Source organism: Symphalangus syndactylus, chromosome 11 (genome assembly GCF_028878055.3).
Source record: "Symphalangus syndactylus isolate Jambi chromosome 11, NHGRI_mSymSyn1-v2.1_pri, whole genome shotgun sequence".
Classification (NCBI taxonomy): domain Eukaryota; kingdom Metazoa; phylum Chordata; class Mammalia; order Primates; family Hylobatidae; genus Symphalangus; species Symphalangus syndactylus.
In genome coordinates this window covers 91,415,081-91,431,233 of record NC_072433.2, presented here as the reverse complement: position 1 = coordinate 91,431,233, position 16,153 = coordinate 91,415,081, and the positions used below count along the sequence as shown (strand labels likewise).

Sequence of the window (16,153 nt, the reverse complement as noted above, 5' to 3'; positions counted from 1 at the left end):
TTACCTTTCTGGCATTACTCTGGGAAATAAAATATACGTTTTTGAATATAAAGTTAATATTGCAACTCTATATATAAAATGTAAGAAATTTTCATTAGTGTAATTGCATTTATACTTCTATATCCTTTGTGCTATTATGACATAATTAACTTCTTTAAATACTTTCTCTTCCCTAAATACATTTTTTAAATTTTCAATTACTAATTTTTGTGGGTAGATAGCAGGTGTATATACTTATGTAGTACATGATATATTTTGATACATGTATGCAATGCATAATAATCATATGAAGGTAAATGTGGTATCCACCACTTCAAGCATTTACCTTTTGTGTTACAAACAATCCAATTATACCTTTTAGTTCCAAAATACAATAAAAATACTTTCTCTTAAAATTATTATTGTGTTTTATAGGATTTAAAAGTACAAACAGGTATCGTATATATATCCATATATATAACAATTCTTTTGCTCAGTTTTTGTTACTGCATAGCAAAGTTTCCGTCTAGCATAAGGACATTCATTAGCATTTGCTATAATGAAAAGTTGCTACAAGTGAACCCTTTGTACTTCTGAATATGTGGCACTATCTTTATTTCACCCTCATTTTCAATGGATACATATTGCTAAATGTAGAATTCAAGTTTGGCAGGTTTTTTTTTTTCTTTTTTCTTTTCCCAACACTTGAAAGATGTTCCATCATTCACTGGCCTCTATTAGTTTGACAAAAAGCAAACTGTTTTCAAATTGTAATGCACCTTTTTGTAACATCATCTTTTTCTGATGTTCTGTTTTATTCTTACTAGCTTAACTACAGTGTTCCCAGATTCTCAGTGTGTTTGTGTGTTTATCCTATTTGAGGTGCCCTGTGAGTGCCCTTCTATGATCTGTGCATTTGCAGATGCATTATACCACAAAAGGTAGGTTTTACACTATTTTTTAAAAAATCTTTTGCTTATTTTTCAGTTATTTTTATCAGTTCCACTTTTCTCTTTTCTTCTTGTGATATTCATTTGTACATGTGTTAAACTAAGAGATATTGCCCCACAGGTCAATAAAGCTCTGTTCAATATTTTTCTTTAATGTTTTATGTCCTATTAATCTGTCTTCAAGTTCACTGATTTCTTTTTTTAGTCCACAATCTTTTGCTAAGAATCTTTTGTGATTCTTTTTAAACATTTTGATATTTTACTAATCAACTATAGGATTTTTATTTGTTTCTTATTTAATGTTTCTAGTTCTATGAGATTTTTCATCTGATTATTCACTATGCCTACCTTTTCTTATTTCCTCGATTATATTTAAAACAGGCATTTTAAAGTTCTTGTCTGCTTATTCTAACTTACAAGTCATGACAGAATTGGCTCTTATTGACTTTTATTTCTCTTGTTTAAGGATAATATTTTCTTTATTTCTTTACATGTCAAGTAGATTTTAATTGCATACCAGGCATTGTTGATGATACGTTACAGATAATTTGTTTTTTGTTACCTTTTTTTGAAAAGTATTTACTTTTGCTCTAGCAGGAATTGAATTTGAACTACCAGTAGATTTCTCTTTATCCTGTTAGTCATCATCATCATTTTTTTTTTTTTTTTTCTGGAGCAAGTCTACTGCAGTCTTGCTTAGTTCTCTGCAGTTCTGCTTAGTTCTGTGATATTGGCTTTACTCTATAGCATGTTCCTTATTTTTAAAGTTCTGGTCTCAGCCAAATGCTCTCTTATTCAGAACATGGTAGGCGGCCTAAAATTCCAACTTCTTTCAGCAACATGTTACCTGAGGAATCTTGATTTATTTTTTATCCCAGCAACACCTACTCTCTCCTCAACCTTGCAGAGCCTCACCCTGTGAACGAACACTGCAGACATTAATCACGAACTCATGTGGAAGCCCTTCTTGAATTTTTATCTAACCTAACTTCCTCGGCAACTCTTTTCTCTTCAGAATTCTGCCTATGAGTTTCAGCTGCTTCAGTTTCCGGGGAATCCTCTCGATGCCTACTAACATTAGAGAGATCATCACATTCTCCTGGGCTTCTCTTCCAGGGGCCACAGTCAGAAAAGTGCTCCCAGGCACAAAGCTGGGTAAAAATCTCACATATTTCCCTTATATAAAGAATTACGGTCCTATATTGACTCTTGTCCAATGCCTAAGAAAGAGTAGCTACATATATTTTGTCTAATTCTGCAGCATTTTAAAAATTTTTGAGTAGCTAAGTCTTGTATCAGTTATTCTATTTTAGGCCAAGGTGAGCTATGTTTTTGAGTTTTAAAAAAATGGCTCTAATTGAATATCTCACCTGCTCTTTAGGAAAATTTTCAAAGGAGTTAAGGCAGACTTCCTTCCCTAATATACCTCTACTTCAAGATTAAAAAATGGAGACGCTGTCAGAGTTGTTTTCGATATAGTATTTAAATACATGTGAAGTTCTTACATTTCTTAAAATTCTTAAATTTTAATCCGTACTTTTTTTTCATATATTCATTTGCTTTCTCTAGTACACCGTAGTGTTCTCTGCGTGTGCAACACACTGTCATCTACAAATCATAATGGTCAATATTTTCATCAGAAATGATTTTAAACATTCAATTGCTGAACTTTTTTACTTAATCTTCTTACTTTCTTCTAAATGTATATATAATTAAGGCATCCTTAAAATACTGGCTTTCTCACTATCACTTTTTTAACTTTTCTATTTTTTAAGTCTCTGACAGAAACAATAATTATTAAACCACACAGTACAGGCAGAGATGCTTATTTCTTTTTAAACATCTCTTAAGTGAAATAAAATAAAATATCTATATTAGTGTTATAATAAAAATGTGAAATTATTGAAAATGTAAATTTTCATGTTTGTGTATGAAATTTGAGATGATGACCATATATTTTGATTATTTTTTCTTATTCAGTGAGTTGTTTTCTGTCTTTATTATTTTCATGAACTGCTCCTTCTTTTATTTTATCCCTCCAGCTATTAGCAACCTAAGACATTATAAATCGGTATAGTTATTTTATTTTTGTTATTTATTAAGATAACAGCAAATTTCTTCTGTCACAAAATTCCTCCTCTCTTGCATATTCAGAAAGACTCTTAAATTCCATCACAAACAAAAAAATTTGTCCTTGGTAAAGATTACACTCAACGCAAGTGGTCTGCAAATTGTATCCCCAAAAAACTGTAGGAGGTAATTGCAATTTCCCTACAAGTAAACAAATTCTTCTCTCTCATACCCTAGTTTCTAGGGATTTACTGTCAGTAGGTTTCACAGCATTGAGCTAGAAATACATAATGAAAGGGAGGAAATAAAGAACCATTTAACTTATACTGATCAAGGAATAGAATCATATTTTTCTGCACCACTGCTATTTCTCAGCAGGTTACATATGTACAGGCTGATATACATTCCAGATCCCACAGGCTCTTGAAACTTAAAGACCTCAGTGTCCTTGGCCTGCTTATGACTTACAAGAGATATAAATATAGTTTGGGGATTAGGGATAGAGGCATTGCATGTTGCAAATTTTAAATTGTCAATTAAACAGCATCATTGAATTCTGAATGGAACTGCCAAGGGCATGTTCATCTAAAAAAGGATGGATTAACACGAGCAGTCCCCAATGACATTTAAGATACATATCTGTGATTTAGGACACTTGAGGATGTGTATCTAAACAATGTGACCACATTTAAAGTGTTGAAAGCAATTTTTGTCTTAGTAAACTGAAAAATCCTCAAAGTAAAACTCTCAAGATAACTTTATTAACTGTTTGTCAGCAGCATTTGCATTCACTATTCATACATGTGATATTAAGCAGATACAAAAATACAGGTCCCTTGGCTATAGTTCTATTGAATATAAAAATAAAAGACTGACTGCCATTTCCGTGCTTCTGTGGCCTTGTTGTTTGATGGTTTATTTGCTTTCATGGGAATAGAGATTAGCAAGTAGAAAAGTATAAACTATTTAGCTGAGAAAGATTTTGGAGTGTTTCATGTTTCTACTTACTATTCATACTAATTGTGTTTTCTTTCACAAAGAGATACAATAAATAAAAAAACACAAAAAATAACACCTGCAAAATCAAAATCATAATCTGTGAGCTTCTAAAAAAGGCTAAAAGTTTTCCTGTTTTATTCTCTTAGGAACTTCTAATACCATTTTTTCCATGAATTGAAGAAAATTGATAATGTTTATTTTTAACAATGTTAATTAAATTTTCACTTTTATTTATATAATTCATTGACATCACAGTGATAGAAATAATACATACATGATATATGATAATCTATGTCATGTGTGCACACACACACATGCACACACATACACACACACACCACAATGTGATGAATTATTTGCTCTCTGCAGTGAAAAGCATTAATACATAATTAAAGCAGTTTTCAGGATTATGAAAACGCAATTCTTAATAAAAATCAGCTTCAATATTTCAAAAATATATTTTTATATTCATGTAAAGAACATTGATTTCTTTATATTCTAATGTCTAAGATTTATAATGCCTCATGAAATCAAAATTTTTGGGAAAAGTGTTTTACCTTAGAAATTTCTGAAAAGTCAGGCTTAGTTAATTTATAATGTTGGCATTGATGACAAAACAAGTATGATCTTTCGGGACTGTAACAAAAAGCTAGAGAGGTCACTGAAGAAAGAAAGCAGTGATGATCTTTATTTATAGAACATTAGACTGCATCTTCAGCTTTCCCCATTAAACCACATCCTGGTGTTTACACACTGATAGACACTTGTCTCTGTGACTTTGGCCACATCTTATGACCAGCTTTTACCAATAGAATGCAGCAACATTGACACTCCTCCAGTTTCAGAATAAAAACTTGAAAGTCTAGCAGTTTCTGCTTTTCTTGAAAGCCAGCCTATTGTAAAAAGTTCAACTACTCTTAGATCACCATGTTGTGAGGAAGCTCAGGCAGCAGCAAAGTGATTTACAAATGGTGGGGAACTAAAGCCCTTTGCTACTAGCACCAACTGAATTCTCAGCCAGAAGCCAGGATCAGTTAACAGTCATGTGAGTGATGACATTTTAGACTTTCCTTTCATGCCACAGCCTCAGCAGAAATGATGCAATAAAACAGTAGAACTCACTAGTCAATCCAAAAGAACTGTCATAAATAATACATTGTTATTTTAAGCTACTAAATTTTGGATTGGAAAAACTTTAACAATTGTCATAGAGAAAAAATACAGATACAGTTACCATATTAGTTAAAAATTTGCTTCAATTCATTTTAGTTGAAGCATTTAAGTACCAAACACACAGGAATTTTACCAGAAGGCTTCAGGCCTACCAAAACTTTTCTTGATGCCTGAAGCCTTACAAGAGCCAGATAAATCAGGGTCACCTGAGAAAAATGACTGTGGCCTGGGTTAGGCTAACAAAACATTTTTGTGCTTACTGTATGAAAGGAACAGCAAGATACAATAAAATGTAATTTTAGGAACAATTTGCTATCCTCCTCTAAATATTCAAAAAATTATTTGCTTATAAAATTTTGCTAGAAATGTTTATTCATAACAATTTTTCAAATGAGAAACAAAAAATCTTCAGTTTAAATTTATAATTTATATATTTAAGTTCAAAACAGTTTTGTCATTCATTCTTTAGCCTTCCTCCAAGCTCTAGAGCCCAATACTTACATAACTGCAATAATTTCTCTACCTACCCTTCTTCCCATCAACATTCATTTTTGTATATCACTAAGTTAATCTTTATGTAGATAACGTCTTATCATGGTATTTTGTTTGCCCAAAGACCTATACTAGCATCCACTTTATCACAGAATAAAATCTAAAATCATGTGTAAATGGTCACATGAGTGATATATATGTATATATTTTTATATATAGTGGTGTAATATATAAATGTGTATATCTTATGTGTGTCTGAGTGTGCATACATACCTCTATTGCCTTCACAGTAAAGTCAATTCAAACAAGAACACTGGGGCTTCTTGCTGTTCTCTGAACATAAAAGACTCATTTTCACATTTTGTCTTGTCTTTGATTACAACTCATTCTTTAACTAAAATATTCTCCAACAAGGCATCTTGTTGCTACCTGTCAAAAACATTTTGTGGTACACAGTGGTCTTCAGTTAAGGACCCTTAAAAGAAGGAGGAAAATCAGTGTAACCACAGTACATTTAAACTTGATTTTAAAAGTCATCATGAATTCAAATATATGAAAATGATAGAATTTCCAGAATATTGTATGCGTTGCTATTGTCAAATAAAGTGTTTGGGTAAGAATTTAAAGAGCATCCAAAGTAATCTAAATATCTACTGATTTTTAAATCCACCCTTACACATTTTAAATATAAATACGTTTCTCCCTAATAATTAGAATTTTGCATCATAGTTTACTCATAAATTCATATTTCTGCCTCACTGGTCTCACAATATATGTTTTCTAATATTATATAGTATATTTTTACTTGAATTATAATTAAAAAATAAAGCACAAGCCTTCTACTCTGTCATGAAGAAGTAACTCGCAGGAGATTTGTCCTCTCATCATTAAAAAAATAGATAAATGAACACAATTTTAAAAATAACATTGGACATTGGGTATTGCAAGTGTGTAATACCTGGATAAAGAGAAACAAAGGGATTTTCTAGTAATTTAAAAGTAAAAATAATAAAAAGTCAACTATATGATGTCTACAATTAAATGCATTTATTATTTAAATTAAAATTTAGACTTTACAAATGGAAGAAAAATTGTTTAAACCCTAATTATGAGACATCCAAACTCACCATATTAATGTAAGACAAAATGGCAGTTACGATATAGTACCAAGATAAAGGAGTGTTTAGTGATAAAAGAACTAGTTTCAAAAGTATACTCTTAAAATATGTAGAAATACAGAATGTGTGTATACAAAACAATGAAGGAAAATATAAGAAGAAAAACTTGAGACAACTTTCACGAGAAATGGAAAAATCCATAATAATTGTTGAACAACTCAAAATTCATCAGTAGAAGTAGACCAATAACTAATAAACATATAGAAGACCTAGACAACACTATCAACAATTAGACCTACTTGACATTTGTAGAACATCATAGCCAACAACAGAATTCACAGTCTATTCAATTGCATATGGAACATTTACCAAAGTATATTATATTTGGAGTCAGAGAACAACACATTTTAAAAATTTGAAATAATACAAAGCATGCTCTCTGATCAAAATGAATACAAATTAAAATCAGAAACAATAATGAATCTAGATTATTCACAAATATTTAGAAATTAATACTCTTCAAATAATACATTTCATATAAGAAAATCATAAGAAAAATTAGAAAACATTTTGCATTAAATGAAAATAAATTCACCAAGATGTATTTGTGTAACACAGCTAAAACAGTGCTTAGAAGGCAGTTACAGCTTTAAATATTTATATCTGAAAAGAAAAGTGGTCTAAAATCAATGTCCTAAGCTTCCATCATGAGACTCTAGAATAAGACAATCAAAGTCAATCTAAAGCTAGTAGAAAGAAGGAAATAATAAAGCTGAGGGTATAAACCAACAAAATGGAAAACAGAAAAGCAATAGAGAAGAAAAAAATGAAACTAAAACAGATTCATAGTTAAAAAGGCAACAAAATTTATAATATTCTAGCTAGACTGATAAAAAGCAAAATAAAAAGGACAGTATCAAATTTAAGAGAAGCCATCACTTCAGATTCTTCAGACATTACAGTGTAGAAAGGCTGTATTGTGAATAATTTTGTGGTAATAAATTCAACTACTTACATGAAAAGTGCAAATTTCTTGGAAAGCACAAGTTGTCAAAATTGTCAAAGAATAAATTAAAAAGCTGAATTGCCCTATATGTTTTATAAAACTTGAGTCTGCAATTCACGATAGTCCCTCAAAGGACACTTTGAGTCCAGATGGCTTTTTTATTGAAGTCTATCAACATGAAAAGGAACATAGTGCTGAACTTACACAAAATCTTCTGGAAAATAAAGAAGGAACTACCTTTTAGCTCATTTTATGATGTCATTGCAAGAAAAGATAGCTACAGGTCAATATTTTTTATGAACACGGATGCAAATATCCTTAATGAAATATTAGCAAATTTAATCCAACAATATATAAAAATATCGTACATCTTGACTAAGTCAAACTATTATTTCAGCAACTGCAGAAAAAAACATTTCACCAAATTGACCACTCTACCTTGACAAATGCCAAATTTAACAAATAGCATGAAAAGTATATGCAAATCTTACTGACCTATGTATAAATAAGCAGGTGTAATGTAAATTAATTAATTAAGATTTTATTTATTGTATTTGAAATTTTCACGTTATTTTCAAAATTAACTTTTAGTGAATCTCAGATCAAATTTCATTAGGGGCTGCAGGATGTTATTTCTTATAAATATTAATCACTTATAATTATGCTTTAAAATATACTAAAAGTATGAATCATTCATGATTATTTTGAAACCATTGATGGTAAACAACAGTAAATATTTCAACCAAATAGAATTATGAACATATATTTATTAAGGCCAAAAGAGAAAATTAAGCTTTTTATGATATGTAACCAAATATCACAAATAAAAAAATCCTAATGTCTCAGATTTAACATAATTTTTAGAAATACCAATAAAGTGCCAAGGTGGCTCAACATATCCCTCTACTAAGAGCTCAAAACTTTATTAAATGAATACTATAATGTAAACTCCTTGAAGACACAAATTGCATCTTTTATAACCTTCTATCTAATTATAAAACAACATAAGTACTGAACGATTTTAAAGCTACAGCTTAATCTAAAACCATATAACGCAATTTCATTTGTTTACTTTGTTTTGATTTGATTCTTTTTAAAATATTCCAAATAGAAAATCCATTTAATTCTAGAATAAACCTCACTTGCATCTTGTGTTGTTTACTAGTCTGTGACTTGTTGCTGGCTTATCTTTTATTCCGTGGATTTAATTCTATCCAATAGGCACCTGAGCACTCACGATATATTGAACAGGACACTACCTTTTATTCCAGTGGGCCCCTAAGTTGCTATATTAAAGTTTTAGCAAGAGCTTGGGAAAAAAAACACTTTGACTTCATCATTATTTTTAAATCATAGAGCAACAACCTAAATGTTCATGAAGTTGTACAGGAGATGAAATATGACAAAACAAAGCAGCCCCAGGGAATTTGTAGTCAAGTAGCTCTGACATTTCTAGTATTAAACAAAACAAAAGCATGACTTGTCTAGTTTCTTTGATGTTTACCTAAGAGATGTAATTAATGTTTTCATTCAAACACTTTTCACATGATTTAGCACAGCCTGATGCACGATTTTAAATTCATCTGTACACGACACAGTTGTTGTAACCTGATTTACCCTGTGCAAGCCAAAATATAACTGCAGTGATGCTTACAGAGTATACATTCTTGTTCCTGAGACATTAGTTTCTTCATTTCCCCCATTGACTATTTGATTACAAGCAGAGAGGAAATTTTGTATTCTGTAGATAATTGAAATTTATAAACTGACAGGTAAATAAGTTTATAATATGAAAGGCAAGGAAGGAATTCTGAGAGAAATGGAATATTTTAAAATAAACTCAACCCTTCACTTCCACCTTTTCTATTCTTCTCTGCTTAGAAAACAGTACTCCATGGAAGTTGCCCGTTAAATTGAACCACGTGTCATAACGTACTGTTCTGGCCAGGCCAGTCACTGCCTAGGCAGCCAAGAGAAGATTTCCCACTGCACCTTCAAACTGCATGACAAGTAAAGAATCACCCTGTCAGGATTTCACCGTAGCTCACCCAAATTGACAAAAATTTTCTGCATTACACTCTTCCAGGGCTCCTGCATTGACAGGAGGCAGTCAAGCCTGACAGCCCTTTCCCTCTTGACTGTTATCGTGAAATCAATTGCACAGCCTGATGCACAGAATAATGGCTGTGGACAATTCTGTAGGAGTTGGCCCATCTGGTCACTGAGGAAGACAGCATTGCCGGCTTCCTATTGATCTGGGAGGAGCGTGCTGCTACACAGAGGTGACCCCCATCTCTCCACCTGGCCCTGCTATTGAGGAAATCAGTTTCACAAGTGTGCTCATTCAAATGAAAACAATTTTGAACCAAGGTGTATCTATCTTTGTTTTTAATTAAGAGCTCATGTCTCTGTGGGATTAAATAGTGAGGTATAAGCAAAAGAAAGGGTATGAATTTTATGTATCTGGAAACTCATTTTGGGTAAGTCCCCTAGTTAAAGCCTTGCAAAGATTAGACATTTAAATAAAGGAAAAAATGAAGTTGCCTACTTTATGAAACCCCATATATGCCACCTTTGAAGAAAAATATATTAGTGAAATATTATTTTTATTAGCAAAATTGACTAATGTTACTGCACAATTATTTCCCAAGTTGGTTCTCCCAGCTAAATGATCGATTTATACTTAATTGTTTGAAGTGGATTGCACAGCCTATCTGTTATACATTTTAAAAGAATTACATTACTGGTGAATTATAACAAATGAACCCTGAGTGTATGACAGCTACAAAGTGCCCCTGACTTCTTTACTGAAAAGCAAGAAGAAAGCAAGAAAACAAGAATGTGAGAAAATGAAAAATCAAGAAAGCAATAGTGCTTCTATGCTCAGACAAAAACCTGCACATGGATGTTTTTAGTAGTTTTACTGTAAAAACTTAGAAGCAGCCAAGTTGTCCTTCAGTAGGTCAATGTATAAGTAAACCATGGTACACCTAGAAAATGGGATATTATTGTGTTGTAAAAAGAGATGAGTTCTCAAGTCTTGAAAAGACATTTAGGAGCCTTAAATGCATATCACTAAGTGAAAGAAACTAACTTGAAAAGGCTATGTACTATATGATTCCAACAATATGGCATTCCGTAAAAGGGGAAACTCTGAAGACAGTAAAACATCTGTGGTTGCCAGAGGTCAAAGTTGAATATTCAGAGCACAGGATTTTTAGGTCAGCAGAACTACTCTGTATGATATGATAAGGATGGATGCAAGAATGTGAGAAAATGAAAAATCAAGAAAGCAAAGATAGTAAGCAAGCAAGAAGACTGATTTTTATATTTTTTCCATTTATTTTTATTCTGCATTTTTTTATTATTACACTTTAAGTTCTGGGATACATGTGCAGAACACGCAGGCATTTACATAGGTATACAAGTGCCATGGTGGTTTGCTGCAACCATCAACCCATCTTCTACACTAGGTATTTCCCCTAATGCTATCCATCCCCTTCCCCCGACCCCCTGACAGGCCCTGGTGTGTGATGTTCCCCTCCTTGTGCCCATATTTTCTCGTTCAACTCCCACTTAGGAGTGAGAACATGCAGTATTTGGTTTTGTGTTCCTGTGTTAGTTTACTGAGAGTGACAGTTTCCAGCTTCATCCATGTCCCTGCAAAGGACATGAAGTCATTCTGTTTTATGGCTGCATAGTATTCCATGGTGTATATGTGCCACGTTTTCTTGATCCAGTCTATCACTGATGGGCATTTGGGTTGGTTCCAAGTCTTTGCTACTGTGAACAGTGCTGCAATAAACATACGTGTGCATGTGACTTTATAGTAGAACTATTTATAATCCTGTGGGTATATACCCAGTGATGGGATTGTTGCATCAAATTGTATTTATAGCTCTAGATTCTTGAGGAATTGCCACACTGTTTTCCACAATGGTTGAACTAATTTACACTCCCACCAACAGTGTAAAAGCATTCCTATCTCTCCACATCCTCTCCAGCATCTGTTGTTTCCTGACTTTTTAATGATTGACATTCTAACTGGCGTGAGATGATATCTCATTGTGGTTTTGATTTGCCTTTCTGTAATGACCAGTGATGATGAGGTTTTTTTAATGTGTTTGTTGTCCACCTAAAGGTCTTCTTTTGAAAAGTGTCTGTTTATATCCCTTGCCCACTTTCCAAAGGGGTTATTTTTTGCTTGTAATTTTGTTTAAGTTCCATGTAGATTCTGAATATTAGCCCTTTGTCAGATGGATGAATTGCAAAAATTTTCTCCCATTCTATAGGTTGCCTGTTCACTCTGATGATAGGTTTTTTTGTTTTTTTTTTTTGTTTTTTTTTCTTCTGTGCAGAAGCTCTTTAGTTTAGTTAGATCCCATTTGTCAATTTTGGCTTTTGTTGCAGTTGCTTTTGGTGTTTTAGTCATGAAGTCTTTGCCCATGCCCATGTCCTGAGTAGTATTTCCTAAGTTTTCTTCTAAAATTTGTATGGTTTTAGGTCTTACGTTTAAATCTTTAATGCATCTCGAGTTAATTTTTATATAGGTGTAAAAAAGGGGTCTAGTTTCAGTATTCTGCATATGGCTAGCCAGTTTTCCCAATACTATTTATTAAATAGGAATCCTTTCCCCATTGCTTGTTTTTGTCAGATTTGTCAACGTTCAGATGGTTATAGATGTGTGGTGTTATTTCTGAGGCCTCTGTTCTGTTCCATTGGTCTATATATCTGTTTTGGTACCAGTTACCATACTGTTTTGGTTACTGTAGACTTGTATAGTTTGAAGTCAGGTAGTGTGATGCCTCCAGCTTCGTTCTTTTTGCTTAGGATTGCTGTGGCTATATGGGCTCTTTTTTGGTTCCATATGAAATTTAAAGTAATTTTTTTCTAATTCTATGAATAAAGTCAATGGTAGCTTGATGGGGATAGCATTGAATCTACAAATTACTTTGGGCAGTATGGCCATTTTCATGATATTGGTTCTTTCTATCCATGAGGATGGGATGTTTTTCCATTCGTTTGTGTCCTCTCTTATTTCCTTGAGCAGTGGTTTGTAGTTCTCCTTGAAGAGGTCCTTCACATCCCTTGTAAGTTGTATTCCTAGGTATTTTATTCCTTTGTAGCAATTGTGAATGAGAGTTCACTCATAATTTGGCTCTCTGTTTGTCTATTACTGGTGTATAGGAATGCTTGTGATTTTTGCACATTGATTTTGTACCCTGAGACTTAGATGATTTGTCCATCAGCTTAAGGAGTTTTTGGGCTGAGACAGTGTGGTTTTCTAAATATACAATCATGTCATCTGAAAACAGAGATAATTTGATTCCTCTCTTCCTGTTTACATACTCTTTATTTCTTTCTCTTGCCTGATTGCCCTAGCCAGAACTTCCAATACTATGTTAAATAGGAGTGGTGTGAGAGGGCATCCTTGTGCCAGTTTTCAGAGGGAATGCTTCCAGGTTTCCCCATTTAGTATGACATTGGCTATGGGTTTTTCATAAATAGCTCTGATTATTTTGAGATGTATTCCATCAATACCTTCTCCTCGAGAAGAACAACCCCAAGACACATAAATTTCCCTCAAAACACTGCTTTAGCTGTGTCCCAGAGATTCTGGTACAATGTGTCTTTGTTCTCATTGGTTTCAAAGAACTTATTTATTTCTGCCTTAATTTTGTTATTTACCCAGTAGTCACTCAGGAGAAGGTTGTTCAGTTTCCATGTAGTTGTGCAGTTTTGAGTGAGTTTCTTAATTCTGAGTTCTAATTTGATTGCACTGTGTTCTGAGAGACTGTTATGATTTCAGTTCTTTTACATTTGCTGAGGAGTGTTTTACTTCCAATTATGTGGTCGACTTAAGAGTAAGTGCTATGTGGTGCTGAGAAGAATGTATCTTCTGTTGATTTGGGGTGGAGAGTTCTGTGCATGTCTGTTAGGTCTGCTTGGTCCAGAGCTGAGTTCAAGTCCTGAATATCCTTGTTAATTTTTCTGTCTCATTGATCTAACAGTGACAGTGAGATGTTAAAGTCTCTCACTATGATTGTGTGGGTGTCTAAATCTCTTTGTAGGTCTCTAAGAACTTGCTTTATAAGTCTGGGTGCTCCTGTATTGGGTACATATATATTTAGAATAGTTAGCTCTTCTTCTTGCATTGATCCCTTTACCATTATGTAATGCCCTTGTCTTTTTTGATCTTTGTTGGTTAAAGTCTGTTTTATCAGAGACTAGGGTTGCAACCCCTGCTTTTTTGTTTGTTTGATTTTTTGCTTTCCATTTGCTTGGTAAATATTCCTCCATCCCTTTATTTTGAGCCTATGTGTATTTTTGCACATGAGATGGGTCTCCTGAATACAGCACAGTGATGGGTCTTGATTCTTTACCCAATTTGCCAGTCTGTGTCTTTTAATTGGGGCATTTAGCTCATTTACATTTAAGGTTAATATTGTTATGTATGAATTTCATCCTGTCATCATGATGCTAGCTGGTTATTTTGCACATTACTTGATGCAGTTTCTTCATAGTGTCATTGGTCTTTATATTTTGGTATGTTTTTGCAGTGGCTGATACAAATTTTTCCTTTCCATATTTAGTGCTTCCTTCAGGAGCTCTTGTAAGGCAGGCCTGGTGGTGACAAAATCCCTGAGCATTTGCTAGTCTGTAAATGATTTTATTTGTCCTTCACGTATGAAGCATAGTTTGGCTGGATATAAAATTCTGGGTTGAAAATTCTTTTCTTTAAGAATGTTGAATATTGGCCCCCACTCTCTTCTGGCTTGTAGGATTTCTGCAGAGAGATCTGCTGTTAGTTTGACAGGCTTCTCTTTGTGGGTAACCTGACCTTTCTCTCTGGCTGTCCTTAAAATTTTGTCCTTCATTTCAACCTTGTTGAATCTGATGATTATGTATGTTGGGGTTGCTCTTCTCAAAGAATATCTTAGTGGTGTTCTCTGTATTTCCTGAATTTGAATGTTGACCTGTCTTGCCAGGTTGAGGAGTTCTCCTGGATAATATCCTGAAGTGGGTTTTCCAACTTGGTTCCATTCTCCTCGTCACTTTCAGGTATACCAATCAATCGTATGTTTGGTCTTTTCACATAGTCCCATATTTCTTGGAGGCTTTGTTGCTTCCTTTTCATTCTTTTTTCTCTAATCTTGTCTTCATGGTTTATTTCATTAAGTTTATCTTCAGCCTCTGATAGCCTTTCTTCTGCTTGATCACAGTGTCACTGAGAGTGTCAAGCAGTAATACCAGAGCACATGGACAAGTAAAAACAAACAAACAAACAAAAAACACTATATTGTTTTTCAAATCCAAGTTAGATAAAAATGAACTAAGTCACTAGCCATTCTCTTCATATTTCAATTTTCTATATTAAAGATATTATGAAAACTAAAAAATATATAGAAACAGTCCACTGTTTCTTTTATTTGCTTTTTATGTTCTCAAAGGGAAATTTTAGCAATTAATCTGACTTCCCAGACACAAGTTCACATATTTCTAAAAAAGAAGGAATTTGACCCCTTAATGATTATCATGTCTCTTTCCAACTTTAAAATGTTATGATTCTTAAGTCCACTGCTTATCTGAGCTGTGTGTTCTGACTGTATTCTCATTACTTGATTAACAAATTTTCTTAACGAAACAGGGATGAGTTAAAGAAAGGAAATGTACTGTACCTTTTTACCCTTGAGAAATACATTGAAGCTCTGAGATTTATGCTTTTAAAAAGTGATACTATATTTAAATATCTTTCACAATTCAGAACTTAGGGATAGAAGTGCTACATTAAGTGGAAATGAGTAAATTGTGGAAATAATTTTGTGTCTTTATTTTAGGTTTTTTGAAAAGAGCATAATAAAAGTGTTTCCCTGTCCTGACCTTTCATTACTAAAATCTGGGTGTATTTCCTGTTTAGTCTCAGAGGATGGGACATAAATCACTCTCCTTGGCATTTTGCGTGGTCTGCCATGCAGGCAGCCAACTTTTACAGATGTCCTTCCTGGCTTCAAAAAGCAGAAGCCCGCAGGTAGCAGAAAATGCCAGGTTTCTTCTCACGCCTGAGGAAGTTCTGTTTGCCGTGGAAGAAACCTGTGTGGTGTGATGAATGCCACTGTGCCGAGTCAGCATGGCGGACAGTTTAACTCCATGACCTTCCGCAGGTAGACAGCCTCCCTCGTAGATTGCCTTTGACACAAACTATAACATCCAATGTCAACACCAGTCTCACAAGGGGGTTCTGTATTCATTTTGCTGTGAGACAACTGCTTCTCAGTGTGCAGCTCAGGTGCCTCACATTCTTCAAGAATATTTCTTATACCTTATTCTTGTTTTCATTAGTCCTATATACATAAAAACTTCATTTA

The 16,153-nt window shown here is 33.4% G+C and overlaps 1 long non-coding RNA gene across 2 annotated transcripts in view; it reads left to right on the top strand.

Moving 5' to 3' along the window:
• The window catches only part of LOC129457490 (uncharacterized), a 319,456-nt gene that overhangs the window by 283,891 nt on the left and 19,412 nt on the right, over nt 1-16,153 (top strand). Inside the window, exon 1 of one of the 2 annotated variants that reach the window (XR_008649272.2) lies at nt 890-920. The exons of the other annotated variant lie outside the window; for it this stretch is intronic. This is a non-coding gene — a long non-coding RNA (uncharacterized lncRNA). Of the gene's footprint in view, nt 1-889; nt 921-16,153 lie in introns of those variants that run through there. 2 annotated transcript variants of the gene reach the window in all.